A 13225-nucleotide genomic window follows, 5' to 3' on the forward strand; every position below is an offset into this window, starting at 1 on the left:
CTGGAGCTGGCACTTCTCTGCTTTGATCTTGTTGTGGTCTGCTTTCAGTCCTCTCCTGTGAGCAGGTGTCTAATCTATGTCACCTCATGCTGTGTGAGTCACAATTTGGGTGGAGTCAGTTTTAGGTTCTTGTCCCTGCATCACTGTAGCTTGCAGTTTTCTGACAAGGTCTTGTTCAGCTTCTGTATCATTGCTCCCTTCACCTACAATGAGGATATCATCTGCAATTATTTTCACCCCAGGCAGTCCATCCAGCGGTTGGGTGAGCCTTCTGTAAGGCTGTGGCAAGCTTCAGGGTGGTGCAGATCTCTTTGCTTTGTTCCCCTATTAAGTAAAATAATAGTTTTCCTTTCCTGCTGTTGTCCTCTTCCTTTCTCTGGGTCCATCGCTGGACTAGGTCTGGGTCTGCAGGGCTCCGTAGGGCTTCAGACTGACTTCCATGGCAAAGAACTCACAGCTCAGATGCTGCCACCATGTTTCATTCACAAAGAGTGAAGTGAATGCAGGTTAAGTTGGACAAGTGGGACTTTGTTAAACCCTATACACTGCTATGTCCATGTGGTTGTATTGCTTCCAGTCCAACTCCTCACATTCCCTGTTTCCTAGTGTCCCCTCAACAACAGTCCCACCGGGGAACATAGGCCCTCTGACTCCCATGATACAACCAGAACTGCTACAGACAAGTGGGTAACAGAGCCTAGCTTCCACCATATAAATAGGGCATACGAACAAGTTAATCGTGGGTTTTCTGACTGTTGACACAGAACTTGCTGTGACACAGAAGGGCAAATGTTTGTTTTTGTCTTATTGGGAAGCAAATACTGAAAACATGTTCAGACGCTTAATAAATAACTCTGGAGGGAACTTAACACCAATCTGTAAAACACATAGCCTTGCTTTCAGTTCTTATTAGTCATCGTGAGGACTGTCTTCCAAGATAGTGAGGGTATTATCATGGTTGACTACATTACACTTAAACCCATCAGGGTAGCACTATATTTACCGGCTGCGCAACCTGCAGTAAAATATGAAAAATACAGATTATGGCATACTCTTACATCCCTAAGGCCTTTTTTGAGTGGCTTATAATGTCTAGTTTAGTTTATATTGTGCTTTAAATTTGGCAGAGATGTAAACAGGCAGGCATGTTTTATTTTCAATGTAGTTAAGTCCTTTTGTTTACCTACAGCTAGATCATTCCCTGTCTCATGTAACTGTGGAGTTTAAGGTTTCCTGCTCCCCTCTGCAGCAATGTCAATTCCACCTAGCTCTTGGTCCAGATCAGGTATGGAGCACAGTCTCTGCTCACCATTTACTCCCTGTTGTGAGCAAATGGGCAGAGGTGGGTGGAGAAGGGTAAGGAGGGTCCAGAATCCTGCCTCTGCCCCCAATGCACTGGCCAGCATAGCTGGGCTGGCAAGGGGAGTTGGGGAGTAAGTTATACTCTATAAATGGGTGTTGAAACTTATATATCTATCCTGTGCACTGAATGAGGCAAGGGTCCTATGGAAAAAGTAGTGTGATCATGCAATTGAAGACCATATCATAATGCATACATACAAAGGGACTTAATTAAGATTGCACGAGTAATCATAAATCTGACATTTCATAACTTTTGAGAGCTTGACTTTGTAACCTTAATAATTTCCCTTTTGTGTCATTTTTAATGAAACATTATTGGGTTTTTTTAAAAGGAAAACAGTAAAAAATGCAACAGAACAATCCCCCCCACCATGTCTCACAAGCAGGATTTGAACCTTCAGCCCAGTCTGCTACCTCAAGAGCTACAGGATTAATTACATTAGTTAGTAGCAAGAGAAAACTTTTTTCCTCAGAAGACGAGATTTGTCCTTCGGTCTGCCCCGCATTCCCAGCCCACTGTTTCCCACCCCCTACTGCAGTTCCTTTGGCAGCTACTAGACATTCCCAATACTGTGGTGACAGCAATGTGGGCCAAGACTACACAGGAAAACTTACCAGCAGAATTATAATGATATAATTTACTGCTATGGTTATACTGATATAACTCCTTGTGTGGACACACTTGTTCTGGAGTAAGAGTGGCTTTTTCTAGTTTAGCTTTATACAGCTTTCAAATTTTTCTGAGAAACGTAAAAAAAGAAAAGTGAAATGGTGATTTTCAGCAGTTGATATCTCAACAAAACCTGAATGGAATTTCTAGGACCAAAGAAAAGGCACTTTTCTAACCTGAGGGCTTTCTTCTTGCTGAATTTCAAAGGCTTGCTGCAAACAATGCAGGTGCCAGAGCTTCTAAACAAAAGTCACAAGGAATACTCATAATGGAAAGTGTTAGGCAATCTAAATATAACAGTTCCTACTACCTCGCGGTCTCTGCTTACAGTAGTTCCTAGAAATCCCAATGCATAGTGAGTCCACCCCAACGCGAAAGAACTTAGAATTTAAATAGACAAGATCAACAAAGGCTGGGAGGGAAGCAGAGGCCGATAGAGGTGAAGTGGCTTGCCTAAGGTCACACACAACATCAATAGTGTAGGCAGGAAACAGAGTCCAGGTCTCCTGACTGCCAGTCGAGTAGCTTATCCATGAAGATCACACTTTCTCTTAGAAGATTATCAGCTGCTTATAATTCAAACATGTAATCAACTTCACAAGATACTTAAACCCAACAAAGCAAATGCTAAACACTCTGGGGTTGAGAGTCTGACTTGTCAAACTCAAGAGTCAATAAATGTGGTTCATGATTTTAGTGCATCAGAAAACAATATAAAATATCTGTAAAACTGGTCACCTTTGATATATAACCTAAAACAAGAGATCCTGGGAAGCCACTGAACCTTAAAGCCACTTCATAAGAAACATCTGATATGTATTTTAAGAATATTTTATCTACCATTTAAGTCTTAATATTAGAATAACGTACTTTGTAAGCTACCATCATATGCCATGGCTACATATAGTCTTTTGTTTATAGACTGTCTGGTTTAAACTGACTTTCAGATTTCCAAGGGAAATCAGCAAAGGGTGGTGGCAGAAGAGAAGCCTAGCATGAAAGCCTGAAAACTGGCAGCACAACAACAATAAAGAAAAAGGGGAAATCAAGAAATGTTTACATAGTTTAAATCCACACATTTATTTCATTTGCACCATACATGGGATTTTACTTAATTTAAATCTAAATGAGGCAGTTGTGCAGTGGACTGAACACAGAACTGGGAGGCAGGAGAAAGGGGCTCTAGTACTGACTTTTCCACTCACTTGTTTTGTGACTTTGGGCAAGTCATATAGGATAAAATATCAAAAGTAACTTAGGAACCCACACTCCATTTACAATCGTGGCGAATTCCCATAGAAAGTTAGTGGAACTTGGGCTAGTCTACAATAGTAGACTATAATAGACGTGCACTTTAAATATACTGGTATAGTTAAAGCAGTAAACAAAACCCCTGATGTGGACACAGTTATACTGGTATAGAAGTGCTTATAGAGATATGGCTCATTCTGATTCAGGAAGTGGAAGCTATACCGGTATAAATCAGCTTTATATGAATATTAAAAGCATCCATACTAGGGCTTTCACTGGTATAACTAAACCTGCAATATATAATCATCCCTCTAACCAATATAGTTAAACTGGTAAAACTTTTAAGTGTAGACCTCGCTTTAGGCTCCCAAGGCACTCAGTACTTTGAAAAATGTCTTCCTTAAAGTCTCCATGCCTCAGTTTCCCTACTGATAAAAAGTGATAATAATTACCTCGCTTTTTAAAAAAATTGAGCTCTACTCAAGTGCCATAAGTGCAAAGTATTGATATTTTATCAAACTTTGAGTTGCCTTGGATTCTGAAATGGATGAAGAAGTTTGTTGTACACATTCAAAGACCACCAATTCTGAAAGAGAACAATCAACAGTCTCAATAGTAAAAAAACAAAACAACAAAATAGCAAAGATTACATCAGTGGCAACTGTCTTAATAAATTTTAATTCACTTTGTGCAGGGCCTTCCTGCAACACTGTAGGTTTACTTAGCAGCACAGCAGCATGGGAAAATCTGCTAAGAAAGAAGGACCAGAGCAACTTTTAAGTTTTCCCTTGACAGTGCTTCAACCTTCAGTAACTCTTAATGAGCTAGCAACTAGGCGTCAAGATTCAAATGGTGCAGGGCAACAAATGTGCCATCCCTTTTCCTTCCATCAAACCTCCCTTCCGCTGTGTCTGAATCCAGACTTTAAACTTGAGAGTAGAATTATTCTATATTGAAACCAGGGTAGAAAATGGGGAAGAAGTGTTCCTTACACTAATCTTGATCAATTCACTTTTAAGAGACTAGTGACTTTGATTTTTATTTCATTGCATTTTCCCTGAAAGAACCAATTCTCATGTTTCTATTCTGAGCACTGAACCTCAGTTATTTTTAACACTAACTGAGAAATATGTTATCTTAAAGCTTAGCATGAGAACTTTTTCTTGCTTGCTTGTCGTGGTTGCTTGTCAAGCAAGAGAAAAGGATTTGCTCTCAGTTTCTTGTGAGGGTGGAACAGTTTCATAAATAATCAGAGACTAGACAGTGAAATTAAATTATAGTGATGAAAATTATCTGGTATTTTTCTTACTAAAGATTATAGAGAAAGCCTATTCTACTTGTAAAGATAAAAAGCTGCTGGTGATCATAAAGGAGTAGTATTGCCTACGACTCCCTCTAGTGATCCTGCTATGGGAACTACAGATATTTCAGGTATTGGCAGTACAAAATCACTCCAAATTCTTTGTTATGTCTAATATATTAAACTGACTTAATAGCCAAAATGCAATTTCTAATCATGCCAGTTGATTGTGCAGTATACTATAAACTTTTGATTGTTATAAACAGTGGAGACAAATATAACATGAATATAGTCTGTTACTGGGAAGGAATGAAAGAGTTTTGCCACACAGGAAGTTTCAGATACTGGCATCTTTCCTTCCTACCATATTTTGGAAAGTCTTGACAAGACAATAGAAATACACGCCTACACTTTCAAAAATGTCTAGTGATATTGGGTGCCCATTGAGACAGCATAAAGGGGCCTAATTTTCAGAAAGTGTGGAACACTCACCCCCGAAAAATCAGGACCGTGTAAAGTGTCCTATGCTGGGTACCCAAAAATAACCGGTCACTTATCAGACCTCTTTGTGGCGCAGTACGGCAGAGCATATTCTGAATGACAGAATATTGCTAGCTCATAGCCACTTCTCTGTGTATGTATTTTTGGTTAATGTTAACACTTGAAAACTCTTTTCACCTTAGTACTTGGCACATCAGTAACACTTTTCATCTGAGCATCTCAAATATCTTTCACAAGTCTTCCTTGGGTCTCATAACACACCTATGAAATACATTATTAATTAAGCTAAGTACTACATTCATTTTATAGTTGGGTAAACTGTAGCACAGAGTTTTAACTTTTCTCATGCCTTCATCATACAACAAACCAGTGGAAGAACCAGGCAGATATGCTAGCAGCAAATTCTTTTTAACTCTGGGGCCAGATCCAGTTTGCTATATACTCCAAATGGGAGTTCAGTGCATCTGTCAGTTGCAAAATATTTGGTTTTTGCTTGACAAAATGTATCATCTAGCACATGGATTTAGTGTCCATATGTAACAGCTAAAATTGATATGGTAGACCATAATGATCTGTGAGGTCAAACTGGAAACCAGAGGAGATTGACATATTAGACCATAATACCTCCTTAGTCTTTCTGGTCAATAATCCACATTTTGTGTGTGTGTGTGTGTGTGTGAGTGTGTATGTGCATTTTAAAGGAACTACTTCTGTAGTTTATAATTACATGAGAGACCCACAGGAAAAAGATACTTTTTTTAAGTGCAGGGCAGGGGAAATTGACATGCAAAATGTTAAAATCCCTATTACATGCATTTAGACAGGACTCTTCATTCCCAAAGATCCCTATACACTTTTAAAAAGGAACCAATTCACGCACCACTGATATACAGGCACCCCAAGGGCGTAACATTGCAACTGTTCCAGAGCACACAGCTAGAGGGATTACACCCACTCTCAAATAGTGTTCTTGTGTGACCCAGACTAAAGTGAGGAAGTTCAGAGTTAAGACAAGCACATGTTTAAATGCTCTGCAGAACTAGGATCTAAATGAGTGATCCTGCCACTGTTAATAATGCAACCACTCCTATTTGACAATGTGGCCTCTTCCATGAGCATGTGTTGAAGAATCAGGACCACTTGAGTGGTCCTGACTTCAGAGCTCTGCTTTGGGTACAGTTCTATTGGCCCATATCACAGAATGGGGAGGGCAAAACCCATTTGAATCTCAGCTTGTTAAAAACAAAAAAACTCAGTGCTTTGCTTTTAACTTAGATTCAGAAGATTTATGAGAACATGGATACAAATTCCTCAGTTGTTTCCTTCCCAGACCCTATTATAAGAATTGATATTGATTAGAATTTCAAACACTCAGACCACAGACTATGAAAAGCCAACACACATCATTCCCTACAAATCGGAGTGCATCAGAAAGCAAGAGAGCATGGTTTGTACAGCTGCTTTCCCTTAGAAAAATGAGAGAATTTATGAATTTTTTTTGTCAATGGGGCTTCATCAAATCAGTATATCATTAAGAGACTCTATCTCACTAGTCAAAGATTCCAAGCACATCTGCTTGTTGGAAGAGTCTGCTTTCTCCCTGCCCCTCCCACTACTTTTGGCCAGACATTAAGACAGAAAGAGACTGATATTATTTACTGTCGATCAGATGATATTCTTGGTGTTACTGAACTCCTTTTGTGCTAATGCTTGTCAAATAATGACTCTGCTTGGTATGGCCCTACCATATCTCATTGAAGCCAATAGGAGCTTTGTCACTCACTTCAGTGGACATAGAATCAAGCCTTAGTAATTAACTAACTTTCAGGTGAAGCTAATGCAGGTGTCATGTATTTAACACTTGATAGAAGCTTCAGAGTAGCAGCCGTGTTAGTCTGTATCCGCAAAAAGAACAGGAGTACTTGTGGCACCTTAGAGACTAACAAATTTATTAGAGCATAAGCTTTCATGGGCTACAACCCACTTCTTCGGATGCATATAGAGTAAAACATTGAGGAGATATATATACACACATACAGAGAGCATGAACAGGTGGGAGTTGTCTTACCAACTCTGAGAGGCCAATTAAGTAAGAGAAAAAAAACTTTTGAAGTGATAATCAAGATAGCCCAGTACAGACAGTTTGATAAGAAGCAAGTGTGAGAGTACTTACAAGAGGAGATAGATTCAATGTTTGTAATGGCTCAGCCATTCCCAATCCCTGTTTAACCCTGAGTTGATTGTGTCTAGTTTGCATATCAATTCCAGCTCAGCAGTCTCTCGTTGGAGTCTGTTTTTGAAGTTTTTCTGTTTTAAGATAGCCACCCGCAGGTCTGTCATAGAATGGCCAGACAGGTTAAAGTGTTCTCCCACTGGTTTTTGAGTATTATGATTCCTGATGTCAGATTTGTGTCCATTAATTCTTTTGCATAGAGACTGTCCGGTTTGGCCAATGTACATGGCAGAGGGGCATTGCTGGCACATGATGGCATATATCACATTGGTAGATGTGCAGGTGGACGAGCCCCTGATGGTATGGCTGATGTGATTAGGCCCTATGATGGTGTCACTTGAATAGATATGTGGACAGAGTTGGCATCGGGCTTTGTTACAAGGATAGGTTCCAGGGTCAGTGTTTTTGTTCAGTGATGTGTGGTTGCTGGTGAGTATTTGCTTTAGGTTGGGGGGTTGTCTGTAAGCGAGGACAGGTCTGTCTCCCAAGATCTGTGAGAGTAAAGGATCATCTTTCAGGATAGGTTGTAGATCTCTGATGATGCGCTGGAGAGGTAAGTACTCTCACACTTGCTTCTTATCAAACTGTCTGTACTGGGCTATCTTGATTATCACTTCAAAAGTTTTTTTTCTCTTACTTAATTGGCCTCTCAGAGTTGGTAAGACAACTCCCACCTGTTCATGCTCTCTGTATGTGTGTATATATATCTCCTCAATGTTTCACTCTATATGCATCCGAAGAAGTGGGTTGTAGCCCACGAAAGCTTATGCTCTAATAAATTTGTTAGTCTCTAAGGTGCCACAAGTACTCCTGTTCTTTTTGATAGAAGCTGTGCTTTTAAAACATAGGTTATACCTATCCTATCACTGCACAAAAGTGCAGCTTCACTTAATTTGATTCCTTGCAAGTTTTCATCACAGTCTATCCACTGGTACATAAGTCTGTGGTAATCATGCAAAGAAACAAGGACCTGTGGACTGGCTCACCTGAAATGTTGCTCCTACATATTCTCTGAAGATAACAAGACAACCTACTCTCATGGCTCCAGGCCTTCCACACACATCCATTTCAATCAGCAAAATATAACTCAATAAGGGCCCAACTGAAAGCCCACTGAAGTCAGTGGAAAGGCTCCAGTTGACTGTAACGGCAATGTAGGGGGGACCTCTGTGGGGTTCAATGACCCTGCCCACTTTTCCTCTCAGGAGACTTAAATGGGGTAGAGGAGAGTTGACCTAGCAGGATAACAAATAGGCTATGGGAAGCAGGGGGATTAGATGCCTTAGGAGCAGTATCAGAAATGTCTGAGATACACACACCTTCTACAGAAGTTAATGGTATTACATAACTATTGCAAGCTGTTGCAGCAGCTGGGAGCTGGAAGGGATAGTATAATATGGGCTTGAAACCCAACATGGGCTCAAGTTTGGGAAACAGGTGATAGTCAGATGTGGAAGACCCCTTGCTACAAGGTGGGAGTCCTTAATGGGGGAGTGATTTCGGAGCACCTTACAATACTCACCCATAAGGGCTTTGGTCTCCTGAAAGCATATATATTTTTAGTAAATTGTAGAACTCTAATTTTAGAAAGGCAAATCACTTCAGCATTAAACATTGTCCCCAAAACATATAGAATTAAAATGATGCTGAAAATACAGGTTGTTAAAATATCCCATTGCTCAGAAATTGTCCTTTTTCCTTCTGCAGGAAATATAATATATTATATACTTAATAGTTCAATGGCCAGAAATCAAATCTAAGAGAATATTCAGAAAGTGTTCTCTTGATATTCTTCAACTCTTTAACAGTTCTTTGCTATTTGAGTCATACAATGCAAATAGATTCTGCATATTTGAGTATGCAGAACATCCACTCAAGTCAATTGGAGTTTTGCATGTGAAAGGATTATGAAGTTTTATTTTATAAAGGGTCTGTTTAAAAAAAGCCTTTCTAGAGAGTTGAAAAACAAGTTATTTATCTTAGATACTTATGGCCCCGGTTACTGCAGTATCTACATGATCTTACAATGCTCCTGTGGGCTAAGGAAGTACTATTTTTTACATATTGGAAACTGACACACACAGATTAAGTGACTTGTTTACAGGCACAGAGGAAGTCTGGTAGTGGGGCAAGGAATTGAATCTGGGACTTTCAAGTCCCAGGCTGGCAGCATAAACTCTGGGGCAGCCTTAACTACCAGCTACAATTGTTTGGACAGGGGCTTAGCAATCTAGAATGGAGCAAGAGATAATCAGAAGCCACACCTCCTCTAATTCACTAGACAATGATGACAACTTCTAAATTTATACAGTTTTAAACACTCTTGGCCAGTACGTTCTTGTGACCTCATTAAACTTCCTCATAATGGTATACAGCCTATTCTGTAATATCCTAATCTCTATTTTCATTTGAGAAATTAATTCATTTATTTCTGTTGTCACTGATAAGGTGAGTAGCTGAATCACGGCTCACTTCCCAAATGCTCATCTGAGAGGCTGAATCTAATGTCTACACTTATAAGCTTATAGCGGCACAGCTGTACCAATACAGCTGTGCCGCTGTAAAAGTGTTTGTGTAGCCATGTTATACTGACAGGAGAGAGCTCTCCGGTCAACATAATAAAACCATCTCAATGAGCGGTGGTAGCTATGTCGGCGGAAGAGCGCTTATGCCAGCAAAATATATGTCACTCAGAGGGGTGTGCTAGTGTAGACATGGCCTAGGTGTTAAATTTGGAATATACTTCTCTCAATAAGGCCCTTAATTGGCTGTCAGGATTTACAGTAGCTAACTGGCTGGCTGTCCATAGGAGAGGTGAATAGTTATCAGGATATATATCTGAGTGCTTTATTAGCACCCTACTTGACTGTATTGTGAAAATAAATAGTGTGCAGCTGTTCTATTCAAAACCATTACCTGAGCATGATTGGCCAGCATATTGCACTCTACAATAAACAACTTGTTCCTCCATGCTTGGTCATAAATTGGGCATCTCAGTCTTGACTCCATGAGATAACTTGTTAAATGTCTCTTGAGAGGAATGCAACTTAAGCTGAACTATAGTAGGAGAAGAAAAATATTTATGTAGGACCAAGCAATATTTGAAGACTTATTGTGGGTGTTCTGTGACTGTGAATAATCTTTATGTGCAAAAGTTGGTTAAATTAGTCACTAAAAGGACATTAATTTCATAGGTCTAAGCAAAATATGCAGGAGTTATGGAAAAATTACCTAAATATTTTTCTTTTATATCAAGCAGTTTATAAATGAACTCTGAAGAGATATATTAAAATACAAGGTGATAGGATACTTTATTGCTTAAAATATCTTTCATTTATTTCATATTTGTACAGAAATCTAAACTAAGTTGTATTTTGTTAGTATGCATCAAACTGAAATGTATTGCTTCCCAGTAAAAGCTAATTTAACATACCGATAAAGGTATTGTTTATTCTAGCATTTTTGCAAGTCTAGACCGCTTCTTATACACAAGCTGTGCTGTAAAGCATAGCAAAGAGACACAATATATTTCAAATTTTTTTTGGATTGCTATTATTTTACAAGTCATTAACCCCCAAAGATCTTTAAAGATGGAGAGAGCAGCGTAGTACAGCACTTGGTAAGTTTAAAAGTTAATTTCAATGCACAATTTGAGTGGCTTTTCATTCCCCATCAAGTACCTTTTAGCAAGGGTAGATGAAAAATATTGTTTACTGTCTCGGAGCTATTGTTGAATTGGTTGCCTAACTTTAAAGATTCAGTCTGATTTTCCTCTTACTTAATCCAGCTTTGCATTGTAACTCCATTCACTTTGTTAGCATCACTGCTGATCTACATTGGTGTAACTGAAGGGAGAACCAGCCTCACAAATTTCGTTGCTTGTGCTATTAATTAAGCTCCACCACTCTGAATTTGTCTTACATCTTGTCTTGCAAACACGCTCTCAAAACATCGTAGCCTTTTCAAAAATGCATACATGAGCTCTCAAAAGACTCACTGTGCAAAGTAAGGGATTTTGTACATAATTCATGAGACATTTAAAAACCACTGTCACTTGACAACTTTATGATAATAAAGTTACATTCTCCTTTTTTTTATTTTATTTTCCTGTTAGTGATACATTCCATGCTTTAGCCTTAGAGGCAAATTGGCAGCATTGATGGTCTCGCCCCCTGAACTTATTTAATTAGACATCACAATATTACTAAAAATAATACAATCCAAACTTCTTACATTTTATCAATAAATGTTATTAAAAAGTGTATCATAGCTTCGAAGTTGGAATAAAGGAAATAGCTACCACAGAGTCATTTGGAACAAAGAATATTCATTGAAATAGACAACATTTTGAATTTGTGGTTATACTCTTGTACATGTCTCTCAGAGGACTGTGCTATTTATCTAGTTAATACCCCACTTACACAATAATACTTAGCAATATCTGCACTAAATTCCCCTCTGTGACATTTTGCAATTTTATTGGAGTCTGAGGTTGCACAAGTGTAACTGAGGGAAGAATTTGGCCCTCCATGTACAAAGCATGGTAAAAGTTTGGCCCAATCCTGATCACCCTTAATTACAAACTTCCTTTAAAATCAGTGGGAGTGTAGTGAACGTGGAAAACAGGACGTGGCCCACTAAATAGTTAATCTTTACGATGCACCAGAAAGGTAGGCACTATTGGCTAGATCAGGGTCGGCAACCTTTCAGAAGTGGTGTTCCAAGTCTTCATTTATTCACTCTAATTTAAGGTTTTGTGTGCCACTAATACATTTTAACGTTTTTAGAAGGTCTCTCTCTATAAGTCTATAATATATAACTAAACTATTGTTTTTAAAATGTTTAAGAAGCTTCATTTAAAATTAAATTAAAATGCAGATCTTATCAGTTTAGTGCAGTGGTTCTTAACCTGGGGTGCACAAACCCCCTGAGGGTGCGAGATGCCCTTTCTGGGGGTGCGAGACATGCGAGATTTTTTTAGAAGGTAAATCATCGAAAACATAAATTAAGCACAGGCACATAAGTACATCTACTTTGTTTCATCAAACCTATGTATTTATTAACATTATACATTTTTTAACAATTACTGTAATATACAAACCAAGTTTTTAAGTTTTCAAGTTTTTAAGCTAATTGTAGTGTAATTTTTTGATAAGGGGTGCGAGAACATATTTTGAGAACTCCAGACTGTCAGCAGGCTGAGTGGGGGTCAGGTGTAGGGTATTAAATTGCTCCCCATAGGAATGTGCTACTTACGGTGTACTACTTAGGGCTGCCAATCCTGATGCTCTGAGGGGCATGGTAAGGGGACAGGGAACAGGGGTGGTTGGATAGGCGTGGGAGTCCCAGGGGGCCTGTCAGGGATCGGGGGTGGGATAGGGGTCGGGGCAGTGAGGGGACAGGGAGCAGGGGGGTTTGGAGGGGGAGTTCCGGGGGGGCGGATGGGGTGGGGGGTCCCGGGAGGGGGGTGGTCAGGAGACAAGGAGTGGGGGATTGGATGGGTGGGAGGTTCTGAGGGGGGCAGTCAGGGGGCAGGGGTCCCAGGAGGGGGCAGTCAGGGGACAAGGAGCAGGGGGGTTGGATGGGTCAGGGGTTATGAGGGGGGCAGTCAGGGGGTGGGAAGAGGGAGGGGGCGGATAGGGGGTGGGCTGATTGGGGAGGCACAGCCTTCCCTACCAGGGTGTAGTGTATTAAATTTCTCCCCGTAGGAATGTGCTACTTACGGTGTACTACTTACAGCTGCCAGTCTTGGTGCTCTGCAAGTAGCACATTCCTATGGGGAAAATTTAATACACTACAGGTGGACAGAACCCCAGCCCGTCAACGGTCTGGGGTTCCATCCACCGTCTCCTGGCAGCCGGGGTCCCGGCCGCCGGCCCCGCTCAGCCCGCTGCCGGTCTGGGGCTCC

Source organism: Terrapene carolina, unplaced genomic scaffold (assembly GCF_002925995.2).
Source record: "Terrapene carolina triunguis isolate 2854851 unplaced genomic scaffold, T_m_triunguis-2.0 Scaffold131, whole genome shotgun sequence".
NCBI lineage: Eukaryota > Metazoa > Chordata > Testudines > Emydidae > Terrapene > Terrapene triunguis.